Genomic DNA, 21,768 nt, shown 5'->3' with positions numbered 1-21,768 from the left:
CACCTGTGGAAATGCCTAGCAAAGTGCTCAACGCATTGCAGCTCCACCTGGATCGTGGCCTGTGGCCTGCTAAAGGCCTTTGTCTGACTCCAAGGAACCCTGAGACCAGTTACCCTGGGAACATGGCCCTCAGTGCAGTTCCTCAACTGCTGGCTGCAACAGACATAATGCACCTTGACTGGCAGTGGGACAGAAAACCTACATTTCCTCTAGTAGATCTCCCCAGAGACAGGACAGCCTGAAAACTGTGAAGGAGACAAAGCTGGACTTCAGCCTTCCCAGCATAATCACACGGTCTCCATACTACTGTGAAATTATCAGTGAAAAGACAAGAAGGCGTAAAAATGAAGCAAACATCTTGGCCCACTGTCTTGAGGTGTTTCATCCATTCCTGCATACCTCAGACTTCAACCCACTTGGCCCCAACCAACTTTTCCTTTCTGTAGAGATAACAACAGAGAATCCCAGCCCCTCCACTCTAGTTCCATCCCCCATACAGGCCAAGTAGCCAGACTGTCCTAAGGAGGACACAGAAATCCCAGATACCCCACGCTGTGCGCTGGTTCAGGTACTACAGGACCATCCAGGGCGTCAGGAAATGGAGTCACTGAGTCATGGGCTACCTTTTCTTTCTCTTTCTTATTCTTCCTCTTCTTCCTTCCTTCTTCTTTCTTCTCCTTCTCCTCCTCCTCCTCTTCCTCTTTTTCTTCTCCTCCTCCTCCTTGTAAAAAATAGAATAAATTGGAATGAAAAGACTGAAAACTCCTGAGTCATTGAGTACACTGTGTGGTAGGGTTAAGCTTTGTTTCTTGAAACTCTGATTTCAGTCTTTGTGTGTATGTGTGTGTGTGGATTAAAATTGTGTGTCTTGGTTAGGAAACTGAGAGAGAAATATAGGGCAGTCACATAGAGCTTTGACACGACGACAACAGCTTTCTGAAGAGCTGTGAAATCACAGGGGGAACAAAAAACAAACCAGTAGGGACAGAGAACCTGAATTCTAGTCCTGGCTGTGTTGTGTGTCCCCAGAAAAGTTCCATAATCTGAACCCTTTCCTCATTTGTAAAATGAAGACGATAACTCCTACTCTGTCTATGTGGCAGGACAGCTGTGTGGTTCAAATGGAACAAGGTTCACTGAACACTGTGTACACCGCAGGACAAAGCCTGGCTGACATTAGGCAATTTGAAATTCTAATTTATGGTGGGAAGTTCAAGTCAGGAAGGGAAGCGATGGACAACAGGAACGTTTGAGAGCTACTGGGTGACACAGAGAGTGTTACAGATCCCCCAAATCCTCCTTTGTGGCATCCTTCCAGCTCCCCTATGTGTCCAGCTAGGTGACGCAGTCCAGGTGATGCCTCGGGAATCCTACCACAATGATTCTAAGCAACACCAGCAAAGGAAATTTTGTGTTTGTTCTGTTACACGTCATTGGCCCTAGGGCTAGTATTTGATAGCACCTGAATGTCTAGTGTTGACCAGTTCTTTCTGGTTCACTCCACCCCTGCAGAGTGGTAGGAAATCCATGCAACCTCATCATTATTGATGAAGCAAGGCAAAATTAAGTGCACACCTCTTACTGGAGCGAACATTGATGTTCTTTCCATTTCATGCAAAGGTCTTGCAAAACATTGGTTCTAGTATCTTCTTGCATGAGTCATAGACTAAGGAATGAAGAAACACTTCTGAATGACAAACAAGGAAAAAAGAAAAGAAAGAAAGCTATGATGATGTGTTCTTGGAACCCAACTCCAAGTCTGTTTACACAAGCAAAATCAACATGTAGACCTCTGTTTAGGGTATGCTGCTAAAGGACAAAACAAAACAAAAAGTCCATTCCTTTTCTTTTTTCTGATTAAAAAGATAATGGAGACTCACACAAAAATTAAATAATAAAATTAGTTCCCAAGAGGAAAAAAGAATGTCAGCATTTTAAAGTGCATCTTTCCACACCTGTTTCTTTTACTCAGCTCTCAGGTGGATAGACATGAACATTATACAGATGTTATTTTGAAACCCACTTGTTTATATAGTGATATGTCAGAAAGCCTTATCCATAATAGCGAATGAAGATCTAGAACACTGCGATTGGCAGTCATATAGTACTCCATCATACAGATGAAGCTTAATTTATGAATAAATTTCCCTAAAGGACATTTAAGTTGCTTCTGAATTTATTAGTGGGCTCTAATTGACATATAGCATTGTACGAGTTTAAAGTGTACAATGTGTTGATCTGATTCACTCATGGTTGCTTCTGAATTCTTGCTTTTATAAACAATACCAGGGGTGCCTGGGTGGCTCAGTTGGTTAGGCATCTGCCTTTGTCTCAGGTCATGATCTCAGGGTTCTGGGATTGAGCCCCACATCAGGCTCACTGCTCAGTGGGGAGTCTGCTTGTCCTTCTTCCTCTGCCCCTCACCCCCACTTGTGCTTGCTCTCTCAACTGAATAAATAAAATATAAGCATCCTTAAACATTCATCATTGTACACTTGTCCAATTATCTCCCTGGGATAAATTTCTAGGATATGAGCCAAAACCAATTTCATTTTCAATGTTAATGCATATTGCCAAATGGCCCTGTGGAAATAGTGTGCTTCGTCCCATTGCCCCAGCAATGTAGGAGAGAACCCATTTCTCCACACCTCACCAACAGTGGGTATCATCAATTCTTTTATCTTTTTTTCCAATCTGAAAGGTAACAAATAATATTGCACTGTTGTTTGAATTGCATTTCTTTGATTTCAGTGAAACATTCAATATTAATCTTGCTTGTTATCAATGCACATACACTACTAGTAATGATAATAGCTAACATGCATTGGAAGTGTATTATGCATCAGGCATTGTGCTAAGCACCCTACAGAATTATTTTTTTAAACCTCATGATAGCCCCTCAAGGTAAGTACTATTATTATCCCTATTTCACAGATAGAAACAAAGACACAGTAATTGGCTAAAAGTTACGATGTTAGTAAATAGTAAACCCAGAACTCAGTCCAGGTAGACCTGCCCCCAAAGCCATGTTGTTGAGCAGGGCATTGTACTTCCATTTACAACTTCATGCAAGTGTGCTAATTCTGTTTCTTCTATGTATGCTTTTATATATGAGTTTTACGTGTTTATGGCCTTTAACCATTTTTCAATTGGAATGTTCATCTTTTCCTTATTAATTAGCAATAACTATTTTGTATCGAGAACATTGATTTGGGGGCACCTGGGTGGCTCAGTAGGTTAAGCACTGGAATCACGGTTTTGGCTCAAGTCATGATCTCGGTATCCTGGGATCAAGCCCCACATCGGGCTCCCCACTCAGCAGGGAGTCTGCTTGTCTCCCTCTCTCTCTCTGCTCCTCCCCCGACTCATGCGCACTCTCTAAAATAAATGAATCTAAAAAAAAGGAATATTGATTTGTTGTCTTTTTTTGCTAGCAACTTCTTTTCTCTCTGGAATGTACTTATACCCAGTTTACAACTTTCACTTCTGTTTATAATTAGTGTAAGGACTTGAGTAATGACTGTAATAAGCCTGATGTAGTACCCCTGACATGGGGACAAGCATATGCAGATTCACGAAACTGATGGTGCTAGATTTTAGTGGTAATGCAACCGTGGACACTTAAGGGGTTTGGACAACAGCACAAGGCAATGGAGAAGGGGTAGAAGCAAGAGAGAGGAGAGGCAGATAAAGTCACAAAACAGTCATCTCCCCTTTAATGGGTCTCTTTCTGAATTTCTTCCCCTTGCAGGACTTCTTCTGCCACTTTGGTCACCCCCAAGAAATAGGGTTTTATCACTTGGTATGGTTTATAGAGATCTAAATCTCTTCTTTTCATTTCCCAATTTAATCACCCTTTATTATAACAAAGATGACACTTTGGCCGTGGACCATTTCCCAGAAAGTGGAGCATATGCAAGGGAGAGGACGTGGGGTCAGAGGCCCCATCTTGGAGCCCTGCCGGGTGAGGACATGCTGTGTGGCCTAGCAAGTTGTTTCACTCTCTTGGCTTCCATTTCCTCATTTGCAAAATCGGCATAATGACAGCTATGTCACACAGCGGTTGGAAATTACCTAAGCAAATGTTCAAGTATTGGTGCCTCACAGGACCCTAAGTGCTCACAGATGGTCCTCTGCCCCCACCCCCACTGATTCAAGCGAAAGAGAAAGAGAGGGTTCCGTGGGATTCACAAGAGGAATGCAAAGGCTTGCTCTGACTCAGCTGCCTTGCTGTTAAACTAGAACTTCAGCTTACGTGTCTCCAAAATTGTCCCATGAGACACTGCCAGAGTTAAACAGGAAGACAGCTGACAACCTAACAACCTAACTCCAGTTGGCTTCTCCCTCTACCCCATCTGTGCGCAGGCGGCTAAAGTGCTTCCCCGCTGCCTATGTCTGTCATCCACAACCATTGCCTCAGTGGTTATTCCAGAACTATCTCCTGGTCCCAGAAGCCTCTAACTTTGCCTTGGATTATACAGGATAGCAAAATTCTCATTTGAATATATGAGAATATATATCAGGAAGATAGATGAGAAAGGTGATCCACTTAATTTATTATAAGGACCAAAGCAATCCCCTCATTTGCTATAACCTACTTAATTCCCAGGCATCTCTCCCGCCCCCCACCACACCACTCCCTTGGCCTCAGGCTATGTTTATTATAATACTCTTCCTGCGTAAAGCATTTCGGACGTAAAAGAAAGATTCCTACCATGAATTGAGCCCTACTCCACGAACCCTTTACACAGGAGGAAACTGAGATTCAGAGGATTGAGCAGTTTCCAAAGCCACATAACTAGACAATGACTAAAGTGCAGCTCAAACTCAGGTGCGTCTGCCCCCAAAGCCTGTCCACAAAGCCCACCACGCCCTTGCCCTCTACACCCTCACAAAGCACTTTCACACCCATTAGCTCCTTGACTGTCTCCAAAATCTTTCTGAGTAGCATAATTCCCTCCATTGCCTCCATTTACTGATGGGAGACTGAAAGAGGCTGCAGAATATAAGCACCCCCACTGTCACCTAGAACCCCTGGGGTTGGCCTAACCCCACCAAGCAAGCCCCCCACAGCCAGGCCCTGGGAGTGCCTGCCAGAAACATCATGGCCCACAGAGAAGTTCTCTGTTGAAGGAAGACACAATGCTATATTTCGGCAAGACCTAAGTCAGTGTTGACCAACTCACTGGGGAAACCAGAATTCAAAGGCTCTGGGCCCCTCAGCCCTCCTCCCCAAGGTGGTCACTTCAGGAAGTAGGTGCTACTCCCATAGTCCTTCAACCTGTCCCCATAGCTCATTTCCACAGGTGCGTTAACTCGTAAGAAAGTTGATCAATATAACCAGCCCCTAAAGGACACATAATAAGGCCTAAAACCAAATACAACTCCTCAGGAGGAAGCTCAGAAATGAAGCCAAAACAAATGTTGCTGAGATGAAGGATTAGAATAAAACTACAAGAATAGCTGGCACAATGAAGATACATGCCCCGCATGATTCAAGGACATAAGATATCAAGGACAACTCATCTGCCAGAGAGGGTACCAGCTCAGTCAAGCTCATGCCATTTTACACTACTTTCAACAAGGAATCATTAAAGCTTCGGAGCATTCATATTGGAAACAGACTTTTCAAGCTGGAAGACCCTTTGGGATAAGCCAGTCCAAACCTTGTATTTAACAGTTGGCAGAACTAATGTCCACTGACTTGGTCATAGTTATATAGCTGGTCAATGGAAAAAAAAAAAATGGCCAGAAATCAGGTAACAGAGCTCCAATAAAATCTTCACACACATGTTTAAGCACTTAATCTTTCCTCCAATTCTTCTTCCTCTATACATAAGCACATACACACACACACACACGTGAATACTCATATGCACCTGCATCCATGCACACATGCACGTATATACATACGTATACATACAAGTGTGCACACATGCTTCTTTGCCTGATGCCACAGACTCCATATGCCACGTCCTTATCAAGCCCTTCTGAGCATTCAAACAGGAATATAATTCAGATGACCTGTCTGACCATGAGGCTTACTAAGAGAACCACCGTGCCCCAGGAGGGACCTGGTTCACTCTCAGCTTTATATTTTTACAGATTGTTCAGGCGATATTTAGCCAATAACAGTAGTGGGCTATAGGGCAGTTAAATGACTGAGTGCAAAAATGTTCACAAAGGGCTCAGCATGGTGCCTGGTGCACCACAGACCCCAAATCACGTCAGGCAGTGACGTGACTCCCTGACCATGACTCCCCCTTTCTGTTCTTGACCTTGGGCTGCTTGCCTACCCTCACTCAAGTCTGGAGTCGATATATACATAGGCCACTGCAAGGAATAAATGAGATGACATGTTTGCTGCCTGACTCTGAGCCAACAAACAGTAAGTGCTAAACAAACAGAAAGGCAAGCAGGTTTGTGATTTGCATATGGTGGAGAAATGCACTGTCCTACCCCTTCCTTCCCTAAAATCCCAGGACTGCAGTTTCCTCCTTGAGGGTGATTTCTATAATTCCACAGGGCAAAGCATTGGGTGTGGCATAGAATTGGTATACAGTTCTCTTCTGTAGAAGGGAAGTTTCTTCAAACCCTTTTAAAACCCACCTAATCAGGAAGTCTTTGCCTGGGGATTCTGAACTGACTGGGGTGGGTCCTTTCTAGATAGATACTCAACACTCGGCCTCTACAATATTACCTTCCAGGTAAAATTCTTTCTGAGCATTCTCAAATCATTTCATCTGGGTTCGCTCTTCCCAAGTGGAACATAATGCCCTAAAGGGCAGTAATCCCCATGCCAACTGAGAGAACATTTTGACCCAGTAGGAACTCAAAGGCCTGATGCCAGAATATCTTTCTTTCCACCCTAGCCAAACCTTGCGGCAAGGCCCCTGGCATCTTTTAAGAGATTCTGCTAAAAGTCTGCTAAAAGACAGTCTGCTAAAAGTCTGTTTTCCAGACACTCAATTCTATGCGTGGGGAAAGGTATGGGTACATCGCGATTTCCCTCTCTCTTCACACATCCTGAATATAAGCTTCTCAAAGGCCAAATGCATAAGACCACAGGCATCGCAGGAGCAAGGCAGACACTTCACAGAAGCTGTGGTTTCAAAATAAGCTCACACTCTGGAGGTCTCACACACTCAGAGCCTACCTGGTGAAGAAGTTCAGCTCTACTGTTGGCCCTCAAATCTGGAAATATTAGAATCAAGAGCAACAAGAGAAGGAGAAAGAGCCATGTGTTGGAAGAGTCAACCGTGAGAAGTCCCTGCTGGCAAGGGTTAGTGTCCAAAAAGGCTCTCCACCCGTTCCATCCACTGGCCAGTGTGAAATATTGGAACCAGACATTTGGTCCAGCCTAAGAATCTCCAAGTTCAAATTATAACCATCGTGGAAGTGGCCTAAACTCACATGAGGCCTCTGGTGTAAGTAGGTCAGGCGCACTGACACTCAATCTTTTCAGGGTAAAAGTATAGGAAATTGCCAAGGATTCAGTACCAGACAATATATGGCTCCCGTTAGTTGCCCTCTCATACTCGGAAATCCTCATTATGTACTAAGCAGTTAGTCCAAGCTGATCGTTTCAGGAACATTATCATATTTAATTTAATCCTCACCACAATTCTTATTTCCCCCATGAGGAAACAGCTGCTAAGAGATTAAGCAGTTTGGCAAGTTAACACTGCTAGAAGGAGATAGAAGCCCATGGTTGGCCTCAGCCAGACCTAAATCCAAAAGGCCCCTTTGCCTCCCACTAGCGGAGGCCCCTGAAACAAGCTCTTGGAGCTTTCTTCTCCTTTGCAAACAGAGGGATGATAATATTGACCTCACAGAATTATTATGAGGATTAGATATATTAAAACAGACAGAGAGCTTAACATGCTCAGTAAAAGGTAGCTTCCCTGATTGCTCTTGTTACTATTTTGTTTTCTGATGCCCTATTCTGTCTGCACCAGCTCACGCTTTCATCACCTCAGTAGGGCTTTAGAGATAACAGGAGCAGCTCTCAGTTAATGCAGCCTCACACATATTAGGTTCTGGAGAATGACAGCCTGGCTTTCCAGTCCCTAGGGATGCCCCTGTGGCCTTTCACTTTGACACAGCCTTGACTGCTATTACACACTTGTGTACAACCAACTGAAGACATTTAAATGTGTGTAAGTCCCTCCATACAATTCTAGTAATCCTCAAGTGACCTGTAGAAAAATAATAAAAGATAAAGGAAATACTGACCCACAATTTGCTTGAACTGACATCAGACCTGGGATAAACCACACAGCCCCTAAAAACTACCTGCATACAAGCCTGGCTGTGTCTCAGGGAAACCCAGGCTAAGACAAATCATTTCCTGCAAAAATTTCAACGATCACAGTTTTAAAATCAACAAACAGGACATGAGACCTTACAAAAAATGTTTTGATGCCATTTCTACGTTCCAGGAAACAATCTGGAAGATATGGATTGAGCACTGAAATATATAAAATTCCAGATCATCTCAATAATTTATGTAGATAATTAGTCAGAAATTTGGAAATAGGACTATTACCCAAATGAATGTATGGTTGCTATAGCTCTACAAGAATGGTGAAAATAAAGTTTAATTTTACTTCTCTCAAGAGAGTGAGACAAAGAGGCAAAAAGGATCAAGTCTTGTTTGGCAATGAGCCAACAACAGGCCACATCAATGCTAAGAGGTTGTCACCACACCTGAGTGGAGATGGCTGAAGTAGCTTTTAAAACATACTTCCCAGAAAGCTGAGACCAAAAATCCCACACTAAACAAATATTTTAACTTAGAGAGGAGGAGATTACCCTCTAAGGTGTACCTGGAGTGTGGTAAAGGAAGAAATACTAATACCGCAATACTCCAAAAATAAACAGCATAGAGCTTGAGAAACCAATATTGTGCTTTACCAAATATACAAAACATCTTGGGAGCATTCCAGAAGGACAAGGGTTAGCTGCAGATTCCTATAAGCAACCAGACGGATTGCCTGCATGGCTCAGACCACTTCGGGGAGCACACCTACACGCACGAGTTATTGAGCATACCAATGAAGATTAACCAACACACTAGACAAATGTTCCAGAGTTTCCCAGACATTGCAGACAAATGAAATTCAAAGCAAGACACCACAAGCAGCCTGACCTGCAATAACTATCCCAAAAGCTACTTGGAAACCATCAACATTGATTCTTCTTTACAGGTGTGGTGAGTAGGGAGACTAAAGAGAACCTTTCCACTGTGTTCTACGGTAGGAGTGCAAGTGTGTAACAACCAGGGATTAGAGGCAGGGAGCCCTGGCTAAATGAGGTTCTCCAAGTCCCTGAATCTTCTGTGCCCCAATTTCCAAGTCTTACAAAATTAGGCTGATAATATCAGATTAAAAAATCATGAGGCTGAAGAAATGAAAGAGTATAATAGAAAGGTCTTTGTAAAAATAATTTCATGTCTACTAGTATGAAAGCTAGGACAGACACTCGCTTTTGCTTTAAAAATCCTATGTTCACAAACTCATGGTTACCAGGTGGGGGTGATGGGTGACATAGGTGAAGGGGATTGAGAGGACACTTATCTTGATGAGCACTAAATAATGTATAGAATTGTTGGGTCACTATATTGTACACCTGAAATTAACATAATTACAAATTAATATAACATTAATATAAGTGGTATGTTAATTATACTGGAATTAAAATTTTTAAAACTGAAAAAAATCCTATGTTCACAGCTAATATGAGTCAGCCCCATAAACTAGCCTGAAAGGAAATATTTAAACAAATTTAGACTACAAACATCTTTTATGTGCCCTTAAGCACTACAGAAGCGTCCTTGTCTTATGACTGATAAGAAAAGCCATTCTTGGGGCGCCTGGGTGGCACAGCGGTTGGGCGTCTGCCTTCGGCTCAGGGCGTGATCCCGGCATTATGGGATCGAGCCCCACATCAGGCTCCTCCGCTATGAGCCTGCTTCTTCCTCTCCCACTCCCCCTGCTTGTGTTCCCTCTCTCACTGGCTGTCTCTATCTCTGTCGAATAAATAAATAAAATCTTTAAAAAAAAAAAAAAGAAAGAAAAGCCATTCTTGCCGCTCATTGAAAGACTTAAGGTGCCTTCCCTCATGGCAGTATCATTGAATTCAGCTTTAGTTAGAGCACAACCCTGAAAGTAACATGTATGAATTTATATAATTCAGGCTGGCCTCCTTTCAATTTGTAAAAATGAGTCAATGTTTCCTTGAGCAAGTTTAAAAACACTACTTTTTTTTTTTTTTGCAACAAAATAGATGGATCTACAGACTATAATGCTAAGGAAATAAGTCAGTCAGAAAGACAAGTACCATATGATTTCCCTCATATGTGGAATTTAAGAAACAAAACAAATGAACAAAGAAAAAAAGAGACAAACCAAGAAACACATTCTTAACTGTAGATAACAAACTGATGGCTACCAGAGGGGAGGGGAGGGGTCAGGGGGGTATGGGTGAAATAGGTGAAAGGGATTAAGAGTACACTTATCATGATGAGCACTGAGTGATGTTAGAATTGTTGAACCAGTATATTGTACACCTGAAACTAATATAACACTGTATGTTAATTATACTGGAATTAAGACTTAAAAAAAATAAAGAAATAGAAATAAAAGAATAGATTACTTTTTAAAATTCATTTTTTACCAGAGTTCAAATATGTCATTGTAGTTCATATTTTGAAAACAAGTACATGCCTAAAAATAATAGTTCCATTTGCATAATCTAGAAATTCCACCTAACCAGAGCCCAGTCTCTATGGCAAATTAGCAAAAATTTTTTTTAGCTTTGTGAATTTATATTTTACAATACAAATGTACACATTTCTTTCTCTTAGATTTGAATGTTGTCTTAAAAGATTCACTTATGGAAAGCTAAACCAACATAAGGAGTACATGTAAATCCATAACCTAAAAGCCATGAACAAAAATTCTTGAGGATACTCTATCTTCAGTCATCAGAACTAAAAGCTACAGGCAAAGGAATATGTATCCCCAAATCTCATCTTCATTTATAGTAATGAGACTGTGTTAATTATAGGGTAAACCTGACCAACCAAATTTGCTTCTCCATTGGGATGTTTGGTCTTTATTTGTTTTCACTTAAATTCTTTTTTTTATTATATGTTAGTCACCATATAGTCCATCATTAGTTTTTGATGTAGTGTTCCATGATTCATTGTTTACATATAACACCCAGTGCTCCATGCAATAAGTGCCCTCCTTAATACCCTTCACGGGGCTAGCCCATCCCCCCACCCCCTTCCCCTCTAAAACCTTCAGTTTGTGTCCCGGAGTCCATAGTCTCTCATGGTTCATTTCCCCCTCTGTTTACCGCCCCCCTTCATTTTTCCCTTCCTTCTCCTAACGCTCTCCCTGCTATTCCTTATGTTCCATAAATGAGTGAAACCATATGATAATTGTCTCTCTCTGCTTGACTTACTTCACTTAGCATAATCCCCTCCAGTTCCATCCATGTTGATGCAAATGGTGTGTATTCATCCTTTCTGATGGCTGAATAATATTCCATTGTATATATGGACCACATCTTCTTTATCCATTCATCTGTTGAAGGGCATCTCGGCTCCTTCCACAGTTTGGCTATTGTGGCAATGTTGCTATGAATATTGGGGTGCATATGGCCCTTCTTTTCATTACATCTGTATCTTTGGGGTAATACCCAGTAGTGCAATTGCTGGATCATAAGGTAGCTCTATTTTTAATTTTTTAAGGGACCTCCACACTGTTTTCCAGAGTGGCTGTACCAACTTGCATTCCCACCAACAGTGTAAAAGGATTCCCAACTTTCTCCACATCCTCTCCAACGTTTGTTGTTTTCTGCCTTATTAATTTTAGCCATTCTATCTGGTGTAAGGTGGTATCTCAATGTGGTTTTGATTTGAATTTCCCTGATGGCTAATGATGTTGAACATTTTTTCATGTGTCTGTTAGCCATTTGCATGTCTTCATTGGAAAAGTGCCTGGTCACACCTTCTGCCCATTTTTTTACTTGATTATTTGCTTCCTGGGGAAAAATTAGCAAATTTTTTAAAGAGGTGCTATGATCTTGTTACGGAACATCCATGGCTGCTAACATTACAAAAAGAGAGACATGTACCCCTTGATGGGAAAACAAACCAACAACTTTAAAGTAGTCTTGGAAAAAAACTAATCTGAATCTGATTGAACTTCTAAGTTCAATTACCAATTACCAGGAAGAGCATATGGAAAAATATGTTAAAAAACACTATGAGAACACAATCAGTAAAATCTGGAATGTGGGAAACCCTATAGGCATACATTGCAGTTTTTATCAACAAAAGAAAATGGAAGGAAAAAGATGTGAGGAAGCTGAAAGATGGACTTAACTAAAGGTGAAAAGATGAACTTAGATAAAGGTAAAAAGACATACTGACCAATAAAAATGTGTGAACTTTATTTGAATCCTGATTCAAATATTTAAACTGCTTTAACAAATTACGACTCTGATTCTTGGCCATAAAGGAGATACTGGTTCAGAATATTTTTTCGCCTCAAAACAAATAGAAAATTGTACAAAATAAATAAAAACTTTTTTCAGACATAGGAAATCAAGCAATATTACTGTGATCCCTGAGAAAAGGAAACAAAGGAGCTGAGATTTACAATCATCCTGAATTTTTGCCTGAAAGCAACTTTAAAAAAACAGCAAAGGGACAGGAAAAGCCAAGAGGAGCTCCACAATCTCACGGAGTTGAGGAGAAACAGATCAGATTCAGGGAGGCCAAGTCAGTTGGAATTTGTGGGGCAAAGTACCAGGAGAATTGAACTAGCAAAGAAGAGTTCCAAAAATTTGGATGAGGGCCCCTTAAGTCTTTCACTGAATATAAATCTGTGCATTTATGGGGTAAAAATCCACAAGTCTGGACAGAGAACCGAAAAAGAACTATAATCATTAATAGATCCTAGAGGTTTCATAGGACTGGAAGGTATACAGATTCTAACTAGCCAACAGAATTCTCGGGGCAACATGCAGAGTTGCCAGAAGGAGCACACCTTAGTAAGAGAGCTAACTTAGCCCTAAAGTACAGACTATTCTAGAACTGCCCTAAAGAGGCTTAAAAACAAGTCTGCTAAGAATCAATCAGTACCATGAAATCTAATTTTCTGCCAAAACAAATTTTGAAACTCTTTACAACAACAAAATCCAAATGTTCAACAACATAAACCTCACAATGTCCTGCATCCAATTAAAAATTACTAGACAGGCAAAAAGTCAGCAAATTATGTAACAAGACGAAAACTCCATAAAAAAATAGATCTATAAATGATAGCGATATTAAAAATAGCAGTCAAGGGCTTTAACAAGCTATTACAAATATGCTTAAGATTTAAAGGAAGCACGAACATAATAAAATTTTTTAAAGGATCAAATGGCAATTCTAGAGAAGAAAAATACAATAACTGTAGGGAAAATTCCATCGGACAATCATAACAGCAGATCAGATGCTGCAAAAGAAATGGGTATTAAGGAGGGCACATGTTGTGATAAGCACTGGGTGTTATACACAACTAATGAATCATTGAACACTACATCAAAAACTAATGATGTCCTATATGGTGGGGCTAACTGAGCATAATTAAAAAAAGATCAGTGAATATGAAAACATTGCAACAGGAAAATATTCAAATGATAGATAGAGAAGGAAAAAGACAAAACATACACACTCAGGGACCTGTAGGACAATATCAACCAGTCAAATATATGTGTAACTGGAGTCCAAGAAGAAGATAGAAAGTAGACAGCAAATAAATATATATTTGAAGAAATTACTGAAAATTTCTCATCTGTGTTGCAAACAACAAGTTCAAAGATTTAAGATGCTCAAGGATGCACAAGATGGAAAAACACAAACCATAGCAAGCAACAACATAATCAAATAGCTGGAGACCAGTTATAAGCTGGAAATGTTCTAAGTGGTCAGAAAAAAAAAAACCCAGAGAGACATATACTCATATACTTCATATGAATGTACAGAAAGTAGATTAGCTGTTGCTTGGGACTAAGGATGGGGAGGGCAGGTGGAACTGACTGCAAGGGGGCAAAAGGCAACTTTTTGTGGTGATGAAAATGTTCTATATCTTCACTATGGTGGTAGCTATAGGAGTTTACACATGTCAAGACTCATTTAACTGTGCCCTTAAATTGTTAAATTTTATTACATGTAGAACACATCTCAATGAAATTGATTTTAAAGCAATATGATTTTTTAAATAATCAAAAATTTGAACACCTACTGAGTACTTAATGATATTAAAGAATTACTGTTAATTTTGTAAATATGATGGGGTGCCTGGGTGGCTCAGTTGGTTAAGCATCTGCCTTCGGCTCAGGTCATGATCTCAGGGTCCCAGGTTTGAGCCCCATATCAGGCTCCCCCCTCAGCAGGGAGTCTGCTTCTCCCTCTGTCCCACCCTCCACTTGTGCGCTCTCTCTCTCTCTCAAATAAATAAATAAAATCTTTTATTAAAATGCTTAAAAATTTTTTGTAGATATGATAATGGTATTGTGGTTATGTTTTTTTTAAAAAGAGTTCTTATCTTTAGAAGTATATAATGAAATATTTACAGATGAATTTATGTTGTCTGAGATTTGTCTTTTAAAAACTGTAAGTGGCCGGGAAATGTGAAGAGTACAGATAAAATAACACTGGCCAACAGCTGATATTTGTCAAAGTTGGATATTGAATATATGGGATTCACTACACTATTTTCTTTACTTTTTAAAAAATAACTATTTGAAAAAAATAAAAATAATAGCTATTTGGAACTTTTCATAATAAAAAGTTTTTTAAGTACTTTAAACACATGAATGATGTCATAAATTACATTTAAAAATTATAAACTGAGCAACTATTTTGAGATATTATGGGGTATAAAAAATGTAAAAATGTAAAATGATATTTTCATAATATTCCTTATTATTGATTCACTATCAATACTTAGTTTAATTTAGCCAAGATTAAGGAATTAGATGGAATCTTATGGAAACTTTGAAATGTACTTTTGAACAATCTCAAAGACATGAGTGCTCTTCATTAAGTCCAATTGCCCATCATAACTTGTACACTCTTATCTATTAATATAGAAAGTATCACCAGCACTAGGCTGGTATATATTAATTGTGATTTGGATAATTTTCTAATTCACAGATATAGAGCTTAAATGAGAAGAAAAGGGAAAGAGAAATAATTCAAACTCTCTGATAGGGAAATAAAAATGGTAAAACTGTGTATTGGTTATAACAGTTTCCTCAGAAGGCACTATTAGTTCAACAGAGAAGAGCTTGATTCTAGTCTGGCCTGACAACAAAGTTGGCCTCATGGACTTTAAGTGTATGGTGAAGACAGTGTGTAAAAACAACTAACATGTAAAAGACCTTGAAAGTTAAGAATATGAACTTGTATATAAAACAGTATATAAAAACAGTAGGAATATGGATAGATATCTCATTTTTATAACTTGGGAAGAACTTGGTAGTTGTAAGAATTCCACTAAGCTCAAAAAGGACAATTAGAGAAATTCATTATCAGTATTATGCAAGACAGATTATTTTTATTTTTGCAAGCAAATAATGCTGATTAATTCAGTGTGCATTGCCAGCACAGTTTCTGAACATTATATCCAGTGTTTAAACTCTACACATTTCATGATGCAACCTTACATATTCTGTCAAACCTTTCCAGGTGGTCAGAGTATACCAACAGACCAGTATGAAGTCGTCTTTAGGTAGCAACACAGCCAGTCTCCATCTTGAGAGGCTGAGTTAAATAGAAAGTAGCTGACAACTTCTTGAGTATACCAGTCAGAGCTCAAAAAGATCAGGACAAGTTTCTCCCCAAATGCGGTTGGGAAAAGGTCCAAGGCTCATGGAATCATTTATGAGAAGGCTAAAGGAATCCTCGGAACAGGCTGATTCTGGCTTAGCCCCAGAATCTGCCAAGAACTAATAGGAAATAATGTAGAACTCAGACTTCAAGCCATGCCTAAAAAGTAATAGCTTTATACTTCTAACACGGAGATCATTACTTTATTACTATTTGTCGGATCTCTAAAACTAGGGTGCCCATAGAATTTACTGTCAAAAATTGGAACACTTTTAAAGAGGGAAGGCCTTATTAATAATGATGTGAAGACAACCAGAAACTGACACTATTCCGGGCAGCTGACATTTATGGTCAGACCATCTAAAACCACAGAACGTTGTAATAAACAATTGATCACATCATTTTATAAGGACTCCATACATGCGATGCAATACATGTCACCATTACATAGCTTCCATTTTCACTGGCCAAATTCATGGTGTTCTGATGTCACATGGCATCATGTCAGAGTACTGTTGTACTGCACATATGTACTCCATGTCTCTGGGCCATGTTCTCTTTACATATGTTCTTGCCTCTATCTTATATGGAAAAATAGACCAGTAACAAGAAAGGTCACTCCAAGATCATACATAGAGTCTGAAGTCGTACATACAAGAACCTCAAGGCCATTCCGTCTGTACATAGACATACATTTTTATGCCTCAAATAGCTCTCCTACCATCTCTGAAATCTTAAAGTTGAATGAAAAAATCAATATATTTCCTTCAATGTCAAAAAATTCTTGAGCTCAATGAACCATTAAAATATTATCTTCCAAATAGGAACAATTCTATATATTGCCATGGAGTGAGCTACAGAATTTTTTGTTACAAAAAAAAAGATCAAGTAGAGAGAACTGACTATATAATGTGTTAACATTATCTACATGGAGGAAAATATGAATATATGTGTGTTGGCTTAGTTTACTTTTTAAATTTATTTACTTATTTGAGAGAGAGAGTGAGAAAGAGAGCACAAGAGGGGGGAGGGTCAGAGGGAGACACAGACTCCCCGTTGAGCAAGAAGCCCAATGTGGGACTCTAGAATCATGACCTGACCTTAACCAACTGAGCCACTCAGCCACCCCTCCTTAGGTATTTTAAATGGAAGTGTGAATGTAGTTGTAGATAACATCTTTAAAAAGGTGATTAAATCAGGGTGCTCAGGTGGCGTAGTCAGTGAAGCATCTGACTCTTGGTTTCAGCTCAGGTCGTGATCTCAGGGTTCTGAGATCAAGCCCCACATTGGGCTCCCTGCTCAGCATGGAGTCTGCTTGAGATTCTTTACCCCTCCCTCTCTCTTTCTCTCTGCTCCCCCTACTCACACTCTTTCTCTCTCTCTCTCTCATACATACATACATACATACATAAAATCTTAAAAAAAAAAAAAGACACTCTTCAGAAAACTCAGGGAATGCAACCAGCTCCAAACTCTGACAGAACGGAGGGCAGTTCAAGCACAGATGAACCAGGGGAAACTAAAATATTCTAAAATAAAAAGTGATCAAATCAAAATGAGGTCTTTAGTAAGAGTCCTAATCCAATCTGACTGGTGTCCTTATAAAAAGAGGAAATTTGGACACAGAGACACTAAAGGGACATGTATGCACAGAGCAAGACCAAGTAAAGACATACTAAGAAGGTGCCCACCCAGCTGACACCGTGATCTTGGGCTTCCAGCCTCCAGAACTGGGAGAAATAAGTTTGTTGTTTAAGCTGCCCAGTCCGTGATGTTCTTTCTGTTATGGTAGTTCTGGCAAACCAATATAAAGGGTAATTTTTTAAAGAATTTGATCAAATGGTTATCTATAGAGTAGAGGATAAAGCAAGGTAGAAGAAACAGGGATGGAAACTAAATTCTGGGGGGTGCCTGGGTAGCTCAGATGGTTAAATGTGTGCCTTCAGCTCAGGATCGAGCCCCATGTCGGGCTTCTCCTCTCCCTCTGCCTGCTGCTTCCCCTGCTTGTACCCTCTCTCTCTCTGTCTCAAATAAATAAAATAAAAAGAAAAAGAAAGAAAGAAAGAAAGAAAGAAAGAAAGAAAGAAAGAAAGAAAGAAAGAAAACTAAATTTCCCTGACCATATCTCCCATTAAAGCTTTGACTTTGAAACCAGGTAAAAATTATATACTTAATGAAACAAACTAAAAACAATGAAGGAAATAAAAAGCAACATGCACCAAATAATACTAACAACTTGATTTTAGCTGAAGAGTATACTTACAATTATCTGAAGTTATTCTAAAACTTGGTAATTTGTGTAGCTGGTGAGCTGTGTCCTGTAAAGGAGAAAAAAAAAAAAAAGCAAGTAAAAATCAAACTGTCTTCAGTTACCACATTGTTAGCAAAAGTTGGAATTGATATTTTGATACAAGAACAGAGCACACCTATATATAAAGGAATGATAAAGCAATAAGTAATCATGTCGATGTGATATTCAGCACAAATGAAAAGAGATACAGGTATCAAATGAAAAACTTCTGCAAAACCTTATAATCCTATGGGGAATTGGAAATATCATGCGATTTCTTTAAGAAAATTTTTTCTTCTTAGCAATGTCACCTGTAAAATCCCAGAAGCAATGACCTACCCAGAAGCAACAAACACTTCCAGAACTTAAATTTTGGTCTCAATGCTATTTCTATCAACAAATAACCTGGACTACTTGGATAAATAGGTAATTCCACGTATAAGGCAGGATATGTAAAGTGAGTAATATCTTGTCATATTAGAAATCTAGAAGGCTATGAATGAATTTAAACACATCATACATATTTAAAAAGCTGTTAATTATATGCTTATATAGGTGTGTGTGTGTGTGTGTGTGTGTGTGTGTGTGTGTGTGTGTGTATCCTTTGCAGGGTTCTAAGAGAACCATCAAATTATTTGAAAACAGGTAAATAAAGAGAATTAAGCATTTAGCCTACTTCTGCACAAACTGTATTCCCAAGTAACAAATAGTTGATGAGGAAAAGTTTTTCTTTACATAAGTATTCCAACTTATAAAGAATTCTTTCTTTATATGATAATGCCACTATCTTGCAATCTCTGATGGCAATAAGCAATTGTCATTAATAGCTTCAAAGACCATGAGGCAATAAGCTGATGGGGAGTTTTGTAATAGATGAATCAAGCTTAGACTCAAAATCACAGATATCTTAATTTGCAAAGCGAGCAACAACCAGTCATTATGAGCCTCCATAGAAAAATCCGCATCATCAGTACCCTTGAAAAATAAAAATAAAAGCTAAATACGCTCAAGCCTCTCGATCTGTCAATTCACCAAAAACATAGGGGACAGAAGCACATGTTAACCAGCACTGCATAATCAAAAAGTGCAAACTGTAGGCAACATCTACAAGACAAACAACCTGACTTATTTAACAATTCAACTTCAATGATAAATTAAACACAGAGAAGGAAGATCTAGAAATTCAAGAGAATTAGAAGACTTATCAACTAAACAGAATGGGAGGGTCTTTGGATTCTGGATCAATCAAACTAACTGTTTATTTAAAAAGACATTATTGGGGAAATTTTAAAATATTTGTATTGAGGTGTAAGCAATAAACAGTGTTATATTAGTTTCAGGTGTAGTGTATACTGATTCAACAATTCCATACATGACTCAGTGCTCATCATGATAAGTGCACTCTTAATCCCCTTCACCAAGTTCACGCAGCCACCCACCCAACTCCCGCCTGGTAACCGACAGTTTGTTCCTGTATTTGAGTCTGCTTTTTTGTTTTTTCTCTCTGTTTATTCATTTGTTTTGTTTGTTTTGTTTCTTAAATTCCACATTTGAGTGAAATCATATGGTATTTGTCTTTCCCTGACTTCGTTCACTTAGCATCATACCATCCAGGTCTATCCATGTTGTTGCAAATGGCAAGATCTCAACCATTTTTATGGCCGAGTAATATTCCATTCATCCTTCTTCATTCATTCATCTATGGATGGACATTAGGTTGCTTCCATATCTTAGCTATCATAGATAATTCTGCAACAAACATGGGGCACATCCATCTTTTCAAATTAATGTTTTTATTTCCATTGGGGAGCCATCTGATAGTGGAATTACTGAATCACATGGTAATTGTATTTTTAATTTTTTGAGGAACATCCATACTGGTTTCCACAGTGGCTGCACCAATTTGAATTCCCACAACAGTGAAAAGGGTTCCTTTTTCTCCATATCCTTGCCATCACTTGTTGTTTCTTGTTTTTTTTGATTCTAGGCATTTTGACAGGTGTAAGGTGCTATCTCATTGTGGTTTTGATTTGCATTTGCCTGATGATTAGTGATGTTGAGCACATTTTCATGTGTCCATTGTCCATTTGTATGTCTTCTTTAAAAAAAGGTCTATTCAGATCCTCTGTCCATTTTTAAAATCAGATTATTTAGGGTTTTTCGATGTTGAGTTTTATAAGTTCTTTACATATTTTGCATATTAACCCCTTATTGGATATATCATTTGTAAATATCTTTTCTGAGACTACTAGGGAAATTTAAATACCGACTAGATATTTGATAATATTATTAAAATGCTGGCAATATTATGAGGTTTGATAATGATACTGTGGTTACATTATTTTTTTAAAAAAAGAAGTCCAAATCTTTTAGAGTTATTAAAGTAAATATGATGTCTTGGATTTTACCCAGAAAAACCTAGGGAAGGGTGGGAAGTAGGGACAGTGAAGATACAAATGAAATAAGAAAGGCTATAAATTAGTAACTATTGATTGGGATAATGGTTACATGAGATTTCATTATACTTTTGTCTTTACTTTTGTATATGCTTGAAATCTTCCATGATAAAAAGTTGACAGATAATAAAAAATAGATAGACCCTTAGACAGAAAGATATTCTCTTCATAGCTCAATCACAATCTTTCCCATATGATTTGCTAAGATGGGTTTTACCCTCTCTGAATAACACAAGTGTCCTCAATTTTCTGGAAGAAAAACAAGCGACTTGACTTTTCTCTTTCTTTCTGAGCATTGACTAAGGCATTAGCTGCATGCTAGGTCTAGGAAGTTTCCTATCCACCCACAGACTGTTTTTCACTTTTCCAGTTTCCACCTGGAAACTCTGCTTAGTAGATAACTGCCAAAGAATTTGCCTGACTGGGCTTACACAGTCTTTGCAAGATGATCTCCCAAGGATGAGGAGAATGAGAAAGACAAAGAATGTACATTCTAGGGAGTTGAGTTGTTAAAATTTGGACAAGAGTTATTTTTCTAGATTAAAAAAAGAAAAGTGAGGACCAGTAAGTTGCTTGCTAGAACAAGGATACAAACCCAAGATTATCCATCTCCAAATTCCACACCTATCCAAAGAGTAACAACACCTTCTCTAGAGTTAAATGGAGGAGTTCACTCCACCTCTACCCCACATGCACAAACCTAGACTGTGGGTCCAGAAGCTGGGGACTGCTGGCCAAGGCAAGAATGACATAAGACCCCTCCCTAGCCTGATGGGAGGACTGAGTGGGACCCCTGCAAAGACCTGTTTTGTTTTGTTTGCTTGTACATCCTCATTTGTAGATCCAAGGATACCAACTAGATCTCATTTGCCACCTGTCCCTCTCTCACCAGGATTTGTATGACAGTGTGACAATGGGGCAGTACCCAGGGGTGTAAGAGTCAGAGGTACCCCATTCAGATTTCCCTATGGAAAGACAGACAGTCTTCTCTCGACAAACATTGGGAGAGAGTCTAATTTTTAATTTGTTATGGAAAATGGCAGCTTCAAATTTAAAAAGAAAGCACTGGATAATTCATTGTAAAATGAAATTCAATTTTTTTTCTCAGTTTTTAAAAACTTAAAATT

Source organism: Ailuropoda melanoleuca, chromosome 5, assembly GCF_002007445.2.
Source record: "Ailuropoda melanoleuca isolate Jingjing chromosome 5, ASM200744v2, whole genome shotgun sequence".
Classification (NCBI taxonomy): Eukaryota; Metazoa; Chordata; class Mammalia; order Carnivora; family Ursidae; genus Ailuropoda; species Ailuropoda melanoleuca.
The sequence above is the reverse complement of the archived record's forward strand: the minus strand, read 5'-3'. Positions refer to the sequence as shown.